We start from the raw sequence: 14,131 nt of genomic DNA, 5'->3' as shown, positions 1-14,131 counted from the left end.
TTTCTTTGAAAATTACAAGATGAAACAAAGATATAGACCTACTCAATAACATAAACCTAACTATTATAGTGGTGGTGAGTAGTAGTCTAGGGGTGCATTCCTAAATTCCCAAAAATCTACTCCAATTTCAGAGCATTCATACGGCCAAAGCGTCCAGTGTGCGCTCAGAACGCTCCGAGAGCGAAACACTTTGAATTTAGCAACCGACAATCTGACAAAGCTCTGAATTTGCTCTGAATTTAGGAACTGCCAGAGCTGAGCCCACTCTGGATTGTCTTTTTCTTCCCTTTTTAACATGACAAGTAACAATGGAAATCATCAACTCTGTCTCTGTCTTCATCTGTTTCTTTGTTGTAAGCATTTCCCCATCCTGTAGTCTGAAACCTTGTAGTATTAAAGAAGATTGTAGCTATGACAATTTTCATAACCCTATACTAGTTATCATCATAATGATTTATATATGTTAGGAATGCTACTTAGCTAGTTGTTGTGTTATCCCACATAACTATTTGCCATCTTTAGTTAAGTAGCTGGTCAAGGTTGGAAAACTAGCTTGCGAATCCCAAAAAAACACAACAGATTGCATGGAAAGTGTATTCTGTAGATGGTAACTAACATTAACTAGCTAAGCTAAAGTTAGTTTGTAAGTTTGTAGCTCTAACAAAAATGCCAGAAAATCAAACGTTGGCTAGTTAAATAACTGTAGCTAGCTAGCTAACACAAGGCTAGCTAGCTGGCAAATGCTAACTAGCTAGTTAACTACCTGTGTTAAATTGTTCAGCAAATTTAATGTATACAAAAAAGTTAAACAAATTGCTTGCAAAACTTACTTTCTGTCTCCTGTGTTAACGTGTGTGTCTTGTCTACAACACTTTGTTTCTTTTGCAGCAATCTCTCATGTCTAGATTTTGCACACTGACAGTGAATAGTTCACCTAATTTCAGTTTATGTAGAGAACCATTGTACCATCTAAACCGCTGTTAGATGGTGCAATAACAAACAATATTGTATTTTAAGCTTTTTGAAGCTGGTTTACAAAACCGAAAGTAAAAGACGTGAAAACGAACCTTAAGAACGGGAAGCATAGAAATAGGGCACATAGAAAAGATCTACTGCTTCTTAGACTTGCTTTCAATGTGAATGACAGATATATAACTCACATTTCTATGGGAAGTTGGTCAAGTCACCCAAAAAGTTACATATTCCAGCTTTAATTACTGGGATAAATAACTAATTGCACTGATGCATCCAATGACATATATAAACCCTGAGAGGCTTTGAAACCACCGGTAGGCCATATTGGCACAACCTAGTAGTAGTGGTGGGAAAAGTACCCAACAATCATACTTGAGTAAAAGTATAAAAGTATTTTGTTTAAAATATACTTATGTATCAAAAGTAGAAGTATGAATCGTTTCAAATTCCTTATATTAAGCAAACCAGATAGCACCATTTTATTTATTATTTATTTATTTACAGAAAGTCACTGGCACACTCCAACATTCAGACATAATCTACAAACGAAGCATGTGTGTTTAGTGAGTCCGCCAGATCAGAGGCAGTAGGGATGACCAGGGATGTTTGGTTGATAAGTGCGTGAATTTGACTATTTTCCTGTCCTGCTAAGCATTCAAAATGTAACCAGTACTTTGGGTGTCAAGGAAAATGTATGGAGTAAAAAGTACAATATTAAGGAATGTAGTGAAGTAAAAGTAGCCCAAAAATATAATTAGTAAAGTAAAGTAAAGATACCCCCAAAAACGACTTAAGTGGTACTTTAAAGTATTTTTTACTTAAGTACTTTACACCACTGCCTAGTAGGAGAATGCCTCCGTAGGAATGAATGGAATTCTACAGTCTTTCAATTAAATGTTTCAAGGACAAAACAGTAACTTTAGTACTCTCAAAAATATATATACTTTAAGGAAAAGTGTATATATTTTTTCCATTTTTATTGGTATGTTAAACTCACCTAATCTAATTTAAAAGTATGAATTATGGTGTCTGTAATATAATAAATGTGTCAAAAGAAATGTAGATGTTAATAAATGCATTTCTATAGCTTCCAAAACACTTGTTTACAATTGAGGAGTGCAAGGGTTCATACACATAATTGAATGCATCCCATCCAAAAGTGAGAACGTTCCTCAACGGTGAAACCCTTAGAAGGCTACATGGAATAAGAGTTTGTCTTATGAAAATGTTAAGTGCATTTATAAACCATTATTCAACCGAGCTTAATAGGCTTTATTAATGTGTCTAATTAATTCTGCGTCGTCCATTAATTCCAAGGTAATGTACAGAACGACTGCGTTTATCCCTTACTTATTCTTTTTTTTAAATTCTTCAAGCTCTGTCAAGTTGATTGTTAATCATTGCTAGACAGCCATTTTCAAGTCTTGCCATAGATTTTCAAGACAATTTAAGTTAAAAGTGTAAACTAGGCCACTCAGGAACATTCAAATTCATCTTGGTAAGCAACTCCAATGTAGACTCGGCCTTGTGTTTTAGGTTATTATCCTGCTGAAAGGTAAATTTGCCTGTGCTTAGCTGTATTCCCTGGTCCTTGCTGATGACAAGCATACCCATAACATGATGCAGCCACCACCATGCTTGAAAATATGGAGAGTGGTACTCAGTGATGTGTTGGATTTGCCTCAAAAATAACTTTGTATTCAGGACTTAAAGTAAATTTCTTTGCCACCTTTTTTGCAGTATTACTTAAGCGCCTTTTTGCAAACAGGATGCATGTTTTGGAATATTTATATTCTGTACAAACTTCCTTCTTTTCACTCTGTCATTTAGGTTCGTATTGTAGAGTAACAACAATGTTGTTGATCCATCCTCAGTTTTCTCATATCATGCCCGTTCAACTCTGTAACTGTTTTAAAGTCAACATCCGCCTCATGGTAAAATTCTTGACAGGTATCCTTCCTCTCCGGCAACTGGGTTAGGAAGGACGCCTGTATCTTCGTAGTGACTGGGTGCATTGATACACCATCCAAAGCCTAAATAATAACTTTACCATGCCCAAAGGGATATTTACACATCTACCAATTGGTGCCCTTCTTTGCGAGGCATTGAAAAACCTCCCTGGTCTTTATGGTTTAATCTGTGCTTGAAATTCACTACTTGATTGAGGGACTTTACAGATAATTGTATGTGTGGAGTAGTTATTAAAAAATCATGTTAACCACTATTGTTGAACACGGAATAAGTCCATGCAATTTATTATGCGATTTGTTAAGCACGTTTTTACTCCTGAATTTATTTAGGGTTGCCAAAAATAAGACTCAAAACCTTTCCTGTGGACTTAGGGACATTGGTCCCTCAACAGTACAAATCGGGTCAAATCCTGATGGGGAGTGTCTGAGGACTGACTAAGTGTATCTCTTTCTGTTTACTAAACACTGGTTTCTCATGAGATTACAGATTATTCAGGAAGGTGGTATGTGTGAGTGTGTGTGTCTTCCATTTCAGCTCCTGATGCAACGGTCCAGATGACCTCTCTTTATCTCGGCTACAGTGTCTGGACTGAGGAAAGGTTACAAGCACTGCAGCACTGCTGGAGTCATCATCAGGCTGGTAATTCAAACCTGCTGTTTTAAGGGCACACACAGGCACGCGACTGGAATGGGGTCAGAGGTAGAGGGGTGGGGGGTGGGGGTATCTAATCTTAAATTAACTGCGCTGGAGTGCTTTGTGGGGAAGATCAAAGGAGCGTTTGTAGTCCAGCTATTGTCCACCATCTCTGGGGGTAGATTGGTTTTTAAAGAGGGGCGAAAGCCACTGCACCTATAGGGTGGGGTAGTGGGTTATCGGTCAAGGCTGTGTGCTATCTGCACTGAAGTACCGGTGAAGTTGATCAAAGCTAGCAGAGAACAATAGTCAAAAATCTGCAAGAAGATGATGGAATTCTCGGAAGGTGAGGACTTCTAATAAGTCTTGTCGTCTGTGCTATAATTGTTGATAGATGAGTATTTGCTAGAATTAACTCCATATTCGTAAGTCTTTATATGATGTATTGCAATAGATAGTGTTAAACCAATATTGATGAATCAGCTGAATAAATATTCTGTTTTATTTGATGACTAATCCAAATCAAAGAAGAGGCCACAAAAACAATAATTGTGAGTAGAGAACACTTTGCCAATTTCACAAAGACCTGCTGATTCCAATTGTGTTTTACAGGACTTGGGTACAGAATAAGAAACTGTAAAAGTTGGATTCCTATAAATCATCCTTATGCCATGTGCTCTCTCCATCCTCCGTGGTCATTCTGGGAATGGCTGTGGAACGCCGGTATACTGTAGGAAATCTGGGATTGGAGTGTAATGGATTGTTGCGCTGGGAAGAAGGCTGGGATAGAATGTAACATTCTGAGACAAGGCTCTGATATATTGATTTATCGAAGCTGTGGAATATATTCCAACGGGTGGGAGCCCAACACAAGGCAAGAATTAATCTCAGTCAACCCAACTGATAGTTTGAGATATTTCACCTCCACTCCGAGAGTACTCTCATTGTGATGAACATGGGGTTTGAAGCTTTCCAGTGATAAATGCAGACTGAGTATACAAAACATTAGGAACACCTTCCTAATATAGAGTTGCACCCCCTTTTGCTCTCAGAACAGCCTCGATTCGTCGGGGCATGGACTCCACAAGGCGTCAAAGGGTTCCACAGGGACGCTGGCCCATGTTGACTCCAATGCTTCCTACAGTTGTGTCAAGTTGGCTGGGAGTGGACCTCTACTCTGAATAGTTCGCTCCATCTCATCCCACAGATGCTCAATTGGATTGAGATCTGGTGACTGGGCAGGCCACTGCAGTAAGCTGAATTTACTGTAATGTTCTTGGAACCATTCCTGGATAATCCTAGCCTTGTGGCATGGGGCATTATCCTGCAGATGGATACACGGCTGCCATGAAGGGATGCACCTGATTGGTAATGATGTTCAGATATTCTGTGGCATGCAAACGTTGCTCCACTTTTATCAAGGGAACCAAGGTGTGCCATGAAATCACACCCCGCACCATCACCACCACCAGCCTGCAATGACCCATTTTCTACCAATGGCTGGATGTCATTTGGGTGGTGGACCATTCTTGATACACAGAGGAAACTGTTGAGTGTGGAAAAACTAGCAGACTTGCAGTTATTGACAAACACAAACCGGTGTCCATACCCTGTTCAAAGGCCCTTAAATCTTTTGTTTTGTCAATTCACCCTCTGAATGGCACACACACACACACACACACACACACACACACACACACACACACACACACACACACACACACACACACACACACACACACACACACACACACACACACACACACACACACACACACACTCCAAGTCTCAATTGTCTCAAGGTTTAAAAATCCTCATTTATTAACCTGTCTCCTCCACTTCATCTACACTGATTGAAGTGGATTTAACAGGGGACATCAATAAGGGATCATAGCTTTCACATGGATTCACCTGATTAGTCAATGTCGTGGAAATGTTTTGTACACTCAGTATATAACTTGTGTATGATTCATCATGTACATAGATTGATTCATCAGAGATAGGATCATCTCTATTGCTAATTCTATTTTTCAGTAGAAGTAAGTCCACACGTTAAATGTTACAAATCTAGTCAGTGTTGTTTTAAAGTGATTCAGGTAAAAAAGATAACGTAGAACTTATTTAATTTCACCACTGAGGGCCTCTATAGTTACACTGCCTGGCTCGTGACTGCCACCTGTTGGAGGCACAGTTTAACTACATCCCTAACTTAACGCCAACAAAGGTCAATTCACTTTGGCCCCCATCTACTGTAATTTACTATGGTCTTTCACTGAACACATGTCACTTGGCTAAAACAATACAGTCAGGTTCAATATGCTCAAAGACAAACTTTGGCCTAGTTACTAAAATCACTAGGCTTCATGAATTTGTCAACTCCTGGTCTCTTTGAAAGGGCCCAAAACTTGAAAAACTGTTAAAGAGCAGTAAAATGGTGACTGGGCTCTGTGTTTGTGTGTGAGCTGCGTTTACGGCGCATGGGCCCCTAAGAGCTGTGACAAGGGAGTGTGGGTCCAGACATGCTGTCTGGAGGAGGTCCCGTCACTCATCGCCCCGGCTTTCTGAGAGGGGAGGGAGGGGACACAGGGCTGGGGGATATCTGTGGCTACATATGGTCCTCTGCCTTTGTCCAGTGGGCCTGGGGTAGCAGGGAGGCGAATGGGTCGGTCTGTGGCTGCATATGGTCCTCTGCCTCTGTCCAGTGGGCCTGGGGTAGTAGGGAGGGGAACGGGTCGGTCTGTGGCTGCATATGGTCCTCTGCCTCTGTCCAGGGGGCCTGGGGTAGCAGGGAGGCGAATGGGTCGGTCTGTGGCTGCATATGGTCCTCTGCATCTGTCCAGTGGGCCTGGGGTAGTAGGGAGGTGAACGGGTCGGTCTGTGGCTGCATATGGTCCTCTGGGAGAGGGCCATTGTCAGTCTGCTCATGGTCCTATAAGGTAGAAATAGGGAGGGGAAAGGTGGGGAGAGGGCTGAGTCTGCCTGGCCTGCCTATGGTCTTCTGTCTTTTTGGTGAAATACTATAGTGAGAAAGGAAGGTTCCGTCCATTGGGGTTGGGAGGGAGAGGAACAGTCTATTTTCTTTCTGCCTGCCTACAGTCCTCTGTAGTTGATAAAGTTGTCTTTGGGTCATGGTCTTAGGACAGAACAGAGAGGGTCCACTGGTGCTGAGGTAGTGCAGAACGGAATGGGTTGTGTCCGCCTGGTCCTTTGTCCTCTAGGGTAGTGGGGATGGTAGAGGGTTGTCACTGTGCCTGCCTTCAATTTTCTGTCCACTGAGTAGCGGGAGTCCACAGGGCCCTGCTCTTTACCCTAGTAGAAAACTGGAGACAAGCCAGATACTGTGACACAGTTCCACAAGTTACTCACATGTCAGAGCACGTGTGTGTGTGTGCATGTGTGTGTGTGTGTGCGCGTGTGTGTGTGTTTGTGTGTGTGTGTGCGTGCGTGTGCGTGCGTGTGTGTGTGTGCATGCGCGCATGCGTGAGTGTGTGTGTGTGAGAGAGAGTCTGTGTCACACTTGATGCCCACTAGAAGTCATGTCATATCCTGCATTAGGAAGATTTAACTGGAGCCAGGAAAGTCCCCATGGAACTCAAAACTCAACGGAAAGATATGTTGCACTTCAATTAATACTTAACCTGACCTTGGCTGACTCCTCAGATAAACACGCTACATAGAAGCCAGATGACAGTATAATGTACAGCTTCATTCAGCTTCACATTCATTTGGCTGCTAACTGCAGTCCATGAAGAGTCAGTCATAAACATATACATATATTCCATTTAAACAGCATGCGATCTGTTCTGACACTGATCTATAATCGTAGCAGTTTTACCACACTCTCAGTCTGCCCCCAATGTGGAAATTCCTTTTTCCTGTTTACCACCAGATGGCCCCACAGTACATCGTATTAGACTACCCACCAAAGGATCTTTGAGGGATGAAAGTCAGTCACTGTACTACTACTAAGTCACTAACCCTCAAGCTATTTCCAAAATTCTAAAGAAACACAACACTATAAGTGCTTATGCTACATGGTGTCTTAAAATGGGTATCCATTTACATATTGTGCATAGCGATAGCACCCGGGGAGGCGATCACGTTAGAATGTGTGTCACGTCAGAACGTGAAATTGATCCTGAAAACATCTGCATGTAAAAAGGTGTTGGTGTGTTTGGTGTTTCTAAAGCCGTTGTGTGTGTGTGTGTGTGTGTGTGTGGGGGGGGGGGGGGGGGGGGAAGAGAAGATATGGCCTTAAAGGGACATTTCCCTGCTGCTCTTTCACTGTATGTCCATTAACCCTATCAGTCCCAAGAACCCACTTATAATTTATCTGACTTTCATTTATCTGCATGTCCAACACTCATATTTAGCCTCTGGAAGACCAGGGCTACAAGTAGAACACAACCCAATTCGACATAAACTATTGCATTCAAATGTCAAAAAGAAAGATAGGTCAGCCAAAGCAAAAAGCGGACAAAAAAAGGATTTATATGAAGTACAGAAATGGTTTGCTCAGTGGGAAATTAATATCCAACTAATCAGTGACAACTGTGTGGAGTTTGTGACAGCAACATCGTACGCTTATTATAGTGCTGCAGACACTATGTCCTTGGATTTCCTATGATCCTCTGTGTAGAAGAACCCCTTACATTCTGACGGCTCTTGTGTAGCTTGTGAGCGTCACAGAGGAAAACTCGAGCTTTTTTTTCATAGACAGCTTTTAATAGTTTGTAGCTGAGACCATTCGTACTCGCTCAAATTCCGTCATCCGGTTCCCTTTTGTAGGGCAATGTGAACACACTCGACTACTGCAACACCGTTTCTCCAGCTATAACCCCTCACATTGGTTCCGCAAAAGAGAGAAGAAGATGGTGATGTGCAGGTTCGCAGAAAACAACTTGTGCTGTTTTTGAATATAGATAAGCAATTGATAAGGATGCACAGCGATAACAAAATATGTAAGGCGTTTTGTACTGACACGATGTGCAGATTTTTTTGCTTGCAATATAGGCTAACAGGTTCACGCTGTTTATTCTATTGTGGAGTTTAAATAGTGTGAGAAGACAACATATTTGGTGAATCAATGCTAGCGCTTAAAGGGGCATTGGGTGTACAATTTTCAATTACAGTATTATTTAATCTGCATTTATTCTTCTGCTATGTATTTATTTATTTATTTATTCTGCTCTTTATTATTTACTATTATGTCTTCACCTTTTAACTAAATGCAATTGATTCGCTTCCAAAATGTAAGTAGGTATATCGAGCTGTCCGATAACACGTTGATGGAGTAGCTTGTCCCGCACAACCCAGAGTGCATTGAGTGAACATTGGAAAAATACCTTGGCCACAAAATAGGTGAAGTGAACTGGCAAAGGAGTTGAGTCCTCATTCAAAGGCAAGGGCAATGTCAATACAAAGAGAAGTGAGTTCTTTAGCTTTTTCAATTTTTTTACCTCAGAGTTCACTTGGATGTGCAAACTACCAGCAAGCTCAGGCTGCTGAGGTAACATTTCTTCAGTTATCTGATTTAGAAGTTGAGCAGAGGTAACGTGGCTAACTTATCTAGCTAGCTAACAAGCTAGCGATCTACATTTGTTTATCTAAACCAAAATCGAGCTAGCTTTCCCCTTACGAAAAAGATAGTGCAGTAAAGGGAAAGGGGGATACCTAGTCAGTTGTACAACTGAATGCATTCAACTGAAATGTGACTTCCGCATTTAACCCAACCCCTCTGAATCAGAGACGTGCCTTAATTAATCGACATCCACGTCATCGGCCCAGGGAACAGTTTCAAAACTGCAACCGTTTTTTGTAAGGGTCAAAATACGCTGGTTAGAAATTCCAAAGCAAATTAGTGTAATTAGCCAGCTGCTATCTGGCAATCTGATTTTCTAACTTTGCAAGCTTACATAAGGTCACGTTAGCTAAAGTCTACTGGACCATATCTAACCGTTAGCTAGCTAATTAACTACTGCAGAGGGTAACGTGACTGGCCTACGTGGTCTATTTACAGAGTCAGATCCCATCAACATCTGCAGTGGCAACAACATCAAGCTCAGCACCAGGAACTAGTGTAAGTCACCTTTGCTAAGTCTTTCCATGACTCCACGATGAGCAAATAAGTATATGGTGCTAAGAATAAACACGGTCCGTGTTTTGTTGTAGTAGTTGATGTGTTTATAAGTAGGCTACAACTTCTTCTATAGTTTTCTCTGTATTATGGAAGCTTAGTTGATTGTTCATGCAAAAGCAGAGTTATTATTAAGGAGGGGATGGTGGTGATGACTGACTGGTGTCTGAAGGTTGGAATGCATGATCTATTGACAAGAGGTGGATGGGTGGGTATAGTACCGTGTTTTAGTGTCTATTGATGGGGCCAAAAAAGTGGTAAAGTGTTGGCTAATCACTGACTACTGTACATCCTACAGACTAATCCTGCTGCTGCTGCTGCTGATGATGATGATGATAATGACGCTGATGACCTTGACACCAGCTTTAGTAGTACAGATCCTGTTAGACCTATTGGATGAAAGCTCAATACCCTGCCCTGAACTTTATTCACTGTCACTAGCCAGCAACCACCCGGTTACTCAACCCTGCACCTTAGAGGCTGCTGCCCTATGTACATAGACATGGGACACCGGTCACTTTAATACTGCTTACATACTGTTTAACCCACTTCATACACACTATATATACAAAACTATGTGGAAACCCCTTCAAATGAGTGGATTTGGCTATTTCAGCCACACACGTTGCTAACAGGTGTACAAAATCAAGCACAAAGCCTTGCATATCCATAGACAAACATTGACAGCAGAATGGCTCACAGAACGGTACCGCGAGTGCTGAAGCGTGTAGCGAGTACCAATTGGCTGTCCTCGATTGCAACACTCATCACCGAGTTCCAAACTGCCTCTGGAAGCAACGTCAGCACAGGAAGTGTTTTTTTTCGGGAGCTTCATGAAATGGCTTTCCTTGGCAGAGCAGCCACACACAAGCCTAAGATCACAATGCGAGAAGCGAAGCGTTGGCTGGGGTGGTGTAAAGCTTGCCACCATAAGACTCTAGAGTAGTGGAAACGCGTTCTCTGGAGTGATGAATTACGCTTCACCATCTGTCAGTTCAACGGACGAATCTGCGTTTGGCGGATGCCAGGAGAACGTTACCTGCCTGAATGTATAGCGCCAACTGTAAAGTTTGGTGTAGGAGGAATAATGGTCTGGGGCTGTTTTTCATGGTTCGGGCTAGGCCCCTTAGTTCCAGTGAAGGGAAACCTTAATGCTACACCATACAATGACATTCTAGACGATTCTGTGCTTCCAACTTTGTGGCAACAGTTTGGGGAAGGCCCATTCCTGTTTCAGCATGACAATGCCCCCGTGCAAAAAGCAAGGTCCATACAGAAATGTTTGTTGAGATCGGTGTGGAATAACTTGACTGGCCTGCACAGAGCCCTCACCTCAACTCCATCGAACACTTTTGGAATAAATTGGAACCCCGTCTGCAAGCCATATCAGTGCCTGACGTCACAGATGCTCTTGTGGCTGAATGGAAGCATGTCCCCACGGCAATGTTCCAACATCTAGTGGAAAGCCTTCCCAGAAGAGAGAAGAGTGGAGCTGTTATAGCAGCAAAGGGGGAACCAACTCCATGTTAATTTCCCATGATTTTCAGATGTTTGACCAACAGGTGTTCACATGGTTTTGGTAATGTAGTGTATATATACGATACCGTTCAAAAGTTTGGGGTCACTTAGAAAGGTCCTTGTTTTTTAAAGAAAAGCACATTTTTTGTCCATTAAAATAACATCAAATTGATCAGAAATACAGTGTAGACATTGTTAATGTTGTAAATGACTTGTAATTGGAAAAGGCAGATTTTTCTATGGAATATCTACATAGGCGTACAGAGGCCCATTATCAGCAACCATCATTCCTGTGTTCCAATGGCATGTTGTGTTAGCTAATCCAAGTTTATCATTTGAAAAGGCTAATTGATCATTAGAAAACCATTTTGCAATTATGTTAGCACAGCTGAAAACTGTTGTGCTGATTAAAGAAGCAATAAAACTGGCCTTCTGTAGACTAGTTGAGTTTCTGGAACATCAGCATTTGTGGGTTCAACTACAGGCTCAAAATGGCCAGAAACAAATAACTTTCTTCTGAAACCCTTCAGTCTATCCTTGTTCTGCGAAAAATTGCCAAGAAACTGAAGATCTCGTACAACGCTGTATACTACTTCCTTCAGAGAACAGCGCAAACTGGCTGTAACCAGAATAGAAAGAGGATTGGGAGGCCCCGGTGCACAACTGAGCAAGAGGACAAGTACATTAGAGTGTCTAGTTTGAGAAACAGGTGTCTCACAAGTCCTCAACTGGCAGCTTCATTAAATAGTACCCGCAAAACACCAGTCTCAACGTCAACAGTGAAGAGGCGACTCTGGGATGCTGGCCTTCTAGTTAGAGTTCCTCTGTCCAGTGTCTGTGTTCTTTTGCCCATCTTAATATTTTATTTTTATTGGCCAGTCTGAGATATGGCTTTTTCTTTGCAACTCTGCCTAGAAGACCAGCATCCAGGACTCGGCTCTTTACTGTTGACATTGAGACTGTTTTTTTGCGGGTACTATTTAATGCCAGTTGAGGACTTGTGAGATGTCTGTTTCTCAAACTAGACACTCTAATGTACTTGTCCTCCTGGTCAGTTATGCACCGGGGCCTCCCACTCCTCTTTCTATTCTGGTTAGAGCCAGGGTAAATGGGTCAATCTAGATATCCTGCAATATCTTGGCAGATAGGAACATCGTTGAGACAATGGTCCAATGGCTTTATTGAACAAGGACCACCATATCTACTCGCTGCTAGTGTGATCATGCAATCGGCAAAACACAAAGGCCACAATCCTTTGTACAAAAACATGACTTCATACATTGTTAGATCAGACAACCGGCTCAATCAACCAATGATGTCATTGGTTGAACTTTTCCAGTGAGAAAAATATATAATACCGCTATGGTGCACAATTATGCCTTAAACATCTCTCATCACTCATAATTATGTAGGGAGACTGGAAAAACACCCCAAATAGTGTCAAGGGGTGAAGTTTCCCTTTATTAAGCATAATTGTATATGCATGTTTATATGGTACAACTAGAATTGAAAGAAATGATCAATCTCTCTCTCTCCGCCCTCTAGCAGTGTAATTGTGTGTACGCTACACTATTTTCCTGTGAAAAGAGTAGAAACAATATGGTGACCTGCAAAAGGGATGTTGTAACCGTATACTTTAAAAAATATATATTTTGTATCTTCAAAGTTGTAGGCAAATCAAATTGAAAAATATACAAATATATATTTTAATTCCAGGTTGTAAGGCAACAAAATAGGAAAATTGCCAAGGGGGTAAAAACTTTTGCAAGCCACTGTATGTACTCATTCATTGTCTGTCATTAAGATTCCTCACCTTTATCCCTGGTAGCCCCGGGCTTCCCTGTGGTCCAGCTGGATAGGCAGCAGGGCACTGCAAACAAACAGACATACACAGACATTACATTATCACTACACCTGCAAGGGGCTCACCTCCTATTCGATAGCTACTGACCGAAGAACACCTAAGCTACCAATTTTTCACATGCAGGTTTGTCAGAATTAAATGACAGCAACAACAGTTGTTAAAAAAGAAGAAGAAAAAGAAAGAAAAATAAGTGTGAATTAAGCTGAAGTGTAGTTATTGCAGAAACATTAGGCTCTGAAGCACTTAGTCCAGGGCTCTCCAACCCTGTTCCCGGAGAGCTACCGTCCTGTAGGTTTCCACTCCAACTCTACTCTAGCACACCTGATTATAATAATTAGCTGGTTGATTAAACTGAACCAAGTTAGTTATAAATGGTGGTTGGGGCGAAAACTTATAGGAAGTTAGCTCTCCAGGAAAAGGGTTGGAGAACCCTGATCTAGCAGACCCTGTGAAAGATGGTTTATCCCTGTGAAAGATGGTTTAACCATGTGACAGATGGTTTATCCCCGTGAAAGATGGTTTATCCCTGTGAAAGATGGTTTAACCATGTGAAAGATGGTTTATCCCTGTGAAAGATGGTTTAACCCTGTGAAAGATGGTTTATCCCCGTGAAAGATGGTTTATCCCCGTGAAAGATGGTTTAACCATGTGAAAGATGGTTTATCCCTGTGAAAGATGGTTTATCCCTGTGAAAGATGGTTTATCCCTGTGAAAGATGGTTTAACCATGTGAAAGATGGTTTATCCCTGTGAAAGATGGTTTATCCCTGTGAAAGATGGGTTAACCCTGTGAAAGATGGTTTAACCCTGTGAAAGATGGTTTAACCCTGTGAAAGATGGTTTATTTATTTATTTTGAATTTAACCAGGTAGGCCAGTTGAGGACAAGTTCTCATTTACACCTGCGACCTGGCCAAGATAAAGCAAAGCAGTGTGACACAAACAACACAGAGTTACACATGGAATAAACAAACATACAGTCAATAACAATAGAAAAGTCTATATACAGTGTGCAAATTAGGTAAGATTAGGGAGG

This window comes from Oncorhynchus mykiss, chromosome 32 (assembly GCF_013265735.2).
Source record: "Oncorhynchus mykiss isolate Arlee chromosome 32, USDA_OmykA_1.1, whole genome shotgun sequence".
Classification (NCBI taxonomy): Eukaryota; Metazoa; Chordata; class Actinopteri; order Salmoniformes; family Salmonidae; genus Oncorhynchus; species Oncorhynchus mykiss.
This window is presented reverse-complemented; position numbering follows the sequence as displayed.